This window comes from Aquarana catesbeiana, linkage group LG05, assembly GCF_042186555.1.
Source record: "Aquarana catesbeiana isolate 2022-GZ linkage group LG05, ASM4218655v1, whole genome shotgun sequence".
NCBI lineage: Eukaryota > Metazoa > Chordata > Amphibia > Anura > Ranidae > Aquarana > Aquarana catesbeiana.
In genome coordinates, this window is record NC_133328.1 from 185,022,625 (window position 1) to 185,029,412 (window position 6,788).

Genomic DNA, 6,788 nt, shown 5'->3' on the forward strand with positions numbered 1-6,788 from the left:
GCCTGAAGAGGATGCCTGCATAGAGTGATTTCTGTTTGGGCCTTGCCTCAGCTTGGGACATGTGCTGGGGGTGCGAAAACTTGCTGTGGTTCCTTTTGCCGGCGCCTGCATCACTACTGTTTTCTGTACTGATGTAAGGGTTGACTGGCAAAACCACAGCACACACAACAGACTGCAGCTGTTGAAACATATGTAAGAGTTCTATATGCTGGCTGTAAAGAAAATGCATAATCTATAAATTCCTTTAAAACATGGGGTGAGCATAGCTAATGCAGCAACAACTGCTTGGCAACAGTTCAGATAGAGAACATAATTTACATAGTACGCAACACAAGGGTTATCCTTGGTACAGTACCCAGGTATGTCAAATTCAGAATAAACAATAGGCTGAATAAGAAAAATAGCTCTTCAAGGGGACCGTAATATATGTACAGTGGACAGCGTTTTGGCTACTAAGAGCCTTAACTGCTTAATTCCAGAAAAATTGATTGCCCTTTGGAACCTAACATTTTAACAAAAATTGCAACTTCCAATAATTGATCCCAGAGAAAGGGACCATAAAACATTTCCTATAGCTACAAAATTATTTACGGTACGTGGAACTGGAGAACAGCTGGATGTACACGACACAGAGCTCCACAGTTCACAGCAATGCTAGTGCTTTTGGGTGCTGTTCAAAAAGAATAGCAGTGCAATGCACCATGGTATGTGCATTGTTGCGTGCTGCAGTTTACTGTAAATACTGTACATTTGTGTGTTGTTTCATCAAATGACATATGAGAATGTGTGCCAATATAATTTCATAGAGTATTTCTAAATGTCCTTTGTTGACTTTCAGTAGCATTGCTTCATGATTATGTAACTGTTGAGTTTTGTATGAGTTTTTGTTTTTGTAATTCATTTTTGGGATCCCCAAATGAATAGCTTTACGATAACCATATTGGGGTCTATTGATAACTGGGTAACATTTTTAAATGACGCGTTAGTACTGAGGCATTGAGACAGTGGAGAAACTATAATAAAAACCTTACAATGAGAGGGGCTTTTTAAATCCTTAATTATTATCATAATACACTAGATTTTTATTAAATTAACTAAAAAAAGGATTTAATTAAAACCATTTCTAGTATGCATACTGTATGTTAGTAGCTGTTCCTCAGGGGAACGTTGAAAGTAACTACCATATTTACATATCTATAGTAAAGAACTCACTTGAGGTCTGTCAGGGCTGGTCTCAGCCCTTCCTTCTCAGAGCTCTGTGCTCAGCTGTCAGTTAATTGCCAGTACTCTTCATTCCACAGTGACTCACCTGGTCTTCATTTCCTGCTCGTCAGCTAGTCCTGCTGGCTATTTAAACTGCCTGGATCAGATCTGCTGTGCCTTTGCCTGGTCAACATATCCGGATACTCTCTGCTGTGTGTTCCTGTTAAAGACTTTTGCCTTCCTGACTTTCCTTCTTGTTCCTGATCCTGTTTACTGCCTCTACTATTCTGATCTCTGGATTCCTGTTTCACTGGCTTGTTCCGACTACCCTCTCTGGTTACTGAAGTCGCAGGCAATCCACTCATTGGATACATATTTTTTCCAGATTGGATGAGCAGGATCACCGCATGGATCAGTTTATAGCGTTACGGACGCTCCTGATTCGCACTGCTCACCTGGATCCTCCCACTGAGGCTGTTCCGGTACAACCTGTTGTAGGCTGTTCCTGCTGCTGCTTCAGTCTCTGTGCAGGCAGCCGCCTCGAATATTCCCTCTATAAGAGGTATGTCTGTTTCCGCTCTCATTTCCCAGCGATTTGGGGGCAATTAATTTCAATGCAGAAGGTTTCTCAACCAGGTTGGGATATACTTTGAGATGCTGCCCCAGGCATTTGCCACGAAGAGAAGCAAAGTAGGCTTTGTGATTTCCTTGCTTTCTGAGAGAGCCTTGGTCTGGGCGAACCCTCTATGGGAGATGCAAAACCCTGTCGTCCTGAGTTACCCAGAGTTTTTGGCTTCCTTTAAAAGGATATTTGACATTCCCTCATGCTCCACTTCTGCTGCCAAGAGCCTCATGTTCATCAAACAGAGTGTTGCCAATTACGCCATTGAATTCCATACTCTGGCAACAGAGGTTGCTTGGAACAATGAGGCCCTCCTGGCTGCTTTTTCTCATGGTCTCTCGTACACTATCAAAGATGAGATAGCAGCCCGAGACATACCCACTGAGCTGGAGAAGTTGATCACGCTTGCCATTGACTCCCGACTCCAAGTGAAACCTTCCTTTAAGGAGCGCTTGCGGAAGCCTCCTGTACATTTGGCTCCAAACTTTGCAGTCCCACCCCTGCCTCCTTCACCTCCCATGTCTCCTGGGAGTTTGCCAGTGAAGAAGAGCCCATGCAATTGGGCTTCACATGTGTAGCGCTGGTATTTTTGCCTACTAATGCAATGTAATGTGAAAGTATGGACAATGCATATGTTATTTGGCTCCCCCCAGTGGCGAAAATTGTGAATAGATTTCTTTAATTTCACATTCAAGAATTCACAGAGCCTGACAGGAAGTGACTTAATGTTTACCTTGTGGGAAGCCTGACCTACCCATAATGCCCACTCACCTACCCATGAACCCTGAGTGACTGAAGTGCATGCTGGGTAGGATATAAAAGAGTATCGCGGCCATTTTCTTTCTCTTCTGGATGCATGGCCTGCCTGCCAGGGTCACGGAGGAGGTTTTCCCCAGAGAGCGGCCTACATGAACTGCAGAGCGGAACGACCAGTGTCTCTGTTTTACATCTGTGTGCTGCTGAGACAGTGTGACCGGGTCGGGAAGGTTCCAGAGACACCTGACGGAGCCATCGGAGGGTCTCGGTCATCCTGCGGAACAGAAGCAGCGTAACGGTTCTGGCTGCAAGCAGGACAGAGACAACCGGAGCGGAGATTTTCTATTCTTCCAGGCCAGAATTGGTGAGAGGGCTGCCGCCCATAATTCTTAACGCATTTTTATACACTTAGACCCTACATTAGTGTTGCTGGAACCTGCAGTTCCACGGAAGAGGTCTCATCTTATTAGACTGAGTTTAAGACGGCCTCAAGCCTATACTTTGCTGAGAACTAACACTGCAGGGTTTAGAGACAACTACACCGGAAGCAGTTTTAAGTGTGCTATACCACAAGAACCGTTACAACAATTACTCTACACTATTCTTTGCCTGTTAACCCTCTTGGATTACAATACAATAGCTGGCAGAAGACAGAAGATTAAAGGCTACATCTTTTATTGCAAGGCCTTGCATTTAATTACAATAAAGAAGGACTGTATTATAAAGCAAGGGGAGCTCCTTAGCAATTGTGCTGTGCTGGGTGGAAAACTTTACCTTACTGTGTTCATTACAGCGTGCTGGAAGTGGGAAGGTACTCAGAGTCAAGACATTGTCATTCTGAGCATTGGTCCCACTTGGAGACGCGCCTGCAAGGGTCATCCAAGAGTTCCTTATATGTTAAGATTGTTGTGAATACCCACTGTGCTGTCGCATTACGTTTGTGCGACGGTACAGCGTTGTAATTATTGTTTTATGGCAGTTCCAGTAAAGAACACATTCTGGTTACAATTGGTGTGAAGCGTTGTCCCTTTTTCCCTACAGGTGGAACATCGAATATCCAAGGTAATGGTAATGGTACACTATCATTACATCGTACATTGTGTGATTATCCTGTGTTGCTAGCTTCACACCAACACTGCACCACAGCCCACAGCTTTGTCAAGAGGATTGAGCCAAGTATTGGGGGGTGTAAGAGAAGCAGAGTACAGGCCCAATTTAAACCAGCAGCTCCTTCGGGGGTAAGTGCTACACACGTCTCTCTGCAAAGGAGAGGGCCTTTTGGAGGAGGGAGAGATTGTGCCTTTATTGTGGCCAGGTAGGTCACTTCCTGAAGTCTTGTCCTACCCGTCCGGGAAAACGCTGGCACCTGAGGTCCTGTAGGGGACAGACCTTAGGTGGCGTTATGTCCCCAGTTATCCAGAAGGATAAGACCCTGGTTACGGTTATCCTTTCTTGGTCTGAGTTATCCAGGCTCTAATTGACTCTGGGGCTGCAGGCCTGTTCATAGATGGTGCCTTTATGTCTATGCACTCGATTCCGCTGCAGCTTAGTGCCGCTCCACTTGCCATTGAGGCTATTGGGAGACCGCTACAACCTGTCCATGTGACTCATGAGACTGCTCCATTGACCATGGCTGTAGGGGCTCTTTACCATGAGATAATCCACTTCCAAGTAATTCCCTCACCTCATTTCCAATGGTTCTTGGTTATCCTTTTTTACAGAGGCACAACCCCTCTTTTGATTGGCTTTGTGCCGAGGTTCTTTCCTGATCGCCACAATGCATGAAGACATGTTTTCAAAAAGTGACTAAGGTCTTGTGCACCTCTTCACTCTCCACCCTACCGAAGGAGTAATGCAAATTTAGCAATGTCTTTGACAAAGGTCAAGCGAGTAGTTTGCCTCCACACTGGTCATATGATTGTGCAATTAACTTTCAACCTGGTGCCATACCCTCTTGTGGCTGGGTTTACCCTTTGTCTGCCTTAGGACAAAGCCATGGAGGAGAATGTTGCCGACGCACTTTCTCAAGGATTCATCTTGAGATGATGAGCCCAGGAAAGTTGTTCATTTAGAAGAAGTGTAATAATGAACCCCACCGTAATGTCCCCTGATGAGAAAGTTTGGAGTAACAAGGAGAAATAAAGTTCACAGGCGTTTCGGAAGGTAGGGAACTTTTTACGATCTCCCAAGAAACGTTCAGGCAAAGGCACTCTAGGTTCTTGAGGAAGAGTAGCCTAGCTGAACAGGCCAAAGTCAGTTTACACAGAAGAGTTCACAACTGTATGGGAAACAGAGGCAAGCGAGGCATCCATCTTGTCCTGTAGCCGACCTTGCAGGCGGCCGAGGTCCTCTTGTAGACTCTGTATGATATAGGATAATGCAGAAATTGATTGGTAAATGTCCTCTAAAGGCGAGGCCTCCCTTTCAGACTCCATCCGTGGCTAACTGGTACTGTCAAGTACCGGGTTGGAGTCTGAAGTGACGAGGTCGGCCACCCTTGTATCTCAAGCCCAGGCCCCACTGAGAGTGAGACAGAGGGTGCCAAGGGACAGGAGGAACACAAGTGCCTGTAGGTGTAGGTTGCAGAGCTGGTGGCAGAAGTCGTAGACTCTGAGATTCAGGCAGAACATCAAGTCCAGAACTGTGATGATGCTGGGTAGATCAACCATGATGAAAGGCTTGCCGTTTCAGGAAATGCGGCTTACAGAGGCTTCCAGTAGACAGGAGACAGGAGTGCACTGTGTTCAATGGAGCTTGGAAGAGAGGAAGCCAGCTCAGGTACTCAGTGGTGGCGTGGAGCCAGACAGGAAACAGAAGCAAAGTCAGAGGATCAGCCAGAGTCAGCAGCGAGCGGGCAGAGAAGTACCAGGGCATCAGACAGAAGCATGGTCAGGGATAAGCCAGAGTCAGGAACCAGTAATCAGCAGTATAATCGGAATCCAAAGGGTATGTCAGTGGTAAACCAGGTCAGCAACGGATGATTAAACAGGATACAGGCAGGTCACAGGGAAACAGCTGAAGACCAGTCAGCATTAAGCAAGGGTGCACCCTTTAAATAGGCTGTCTGGTGCCAAAGGGAACTGTGGATGCACTCCTGCGAGCGTGCACATTCCTTTGCGCATGCGCATTGGCACACCTGCAAACAACCAGGTTCCGTATGTGCCCGATGCGCTACAACAGTTCTTTTACATCCTCCACCTAGGGTAAGGGATAGGTACTCTTACCGGGAACTGTGGATCCACGTGCCAGTGGCAGCGAGTCAGCCAAGCTTAGAGGTAGGGAACCGGAACTCCAATACAGATCACAGAATGTCCTGGCGATGCATACAACGATCCCATCCAATGGATGTTCAAACACGGGGGTCATAAGAAGGAAAAAACGCCCCCCGCATGGTGTAGGTCAAAAGGATGGATTTATTTAAAAAACAGTACAAACATCTTGAAGATGTGTACAGATAAAATGTGATCACAAGTTAAAAATATTCAAGCGCAATGTGAAGAGCTGGACTAACAAATCCAACGCGTTTCGTCCCACTGGACTTCAACTGGGGTTTATAGTCTCTGGTCAAACCCCTGACTGATATGACCAGAAAGGACGGTAACCCACAGAATTGGTCTCAGGATTTCATTAATGCCTTTGAGAGTCTCAAGGCTGCCTTTGTTTCTGCTTCTGTGTTGGTACATCCTGATCCTATGGTATCTTTCATCCTTGAGGTTTATGCATCCGAGACTGGATTTGGTGCCCTACTGTCTCAACGTCCTACCTCTGAGAGCGCTATGCATCCTTGTGGTTACTTTTCCAAGCAATTGTCTCTTGCGGAATACAATTATGATATTGGGGACAGAGAGTTGTTAGCGAGCATTTTAGCTCTAAAAGAATGGAGGCATCTCCTCAAAGGTACCACTGAGCCGGTTCTTATTCTGACTGACCATAAGAATCTAAAATTCTTGTCTGAGGCTAAACCCCTCTCTCTCAGAAGGACACGATTGGCTCTTTTCTTGTCAAACTTCAATTACATAGTCTCATTCTTACCCGGTACTAAGAATGTAAGGGCCGATGTTTTCTCTCGACAGTTTACCTCTGCTTCCAAGATGGATGGTTGCTGCTCCTGTGATACCTTCCGATCGTATTTTGGCTATGGTTTGTACCAGTCTCACTTCACCTTTGGGTGACAGAATTCTTGCCACTCGGATCCATTCTCCTCCTG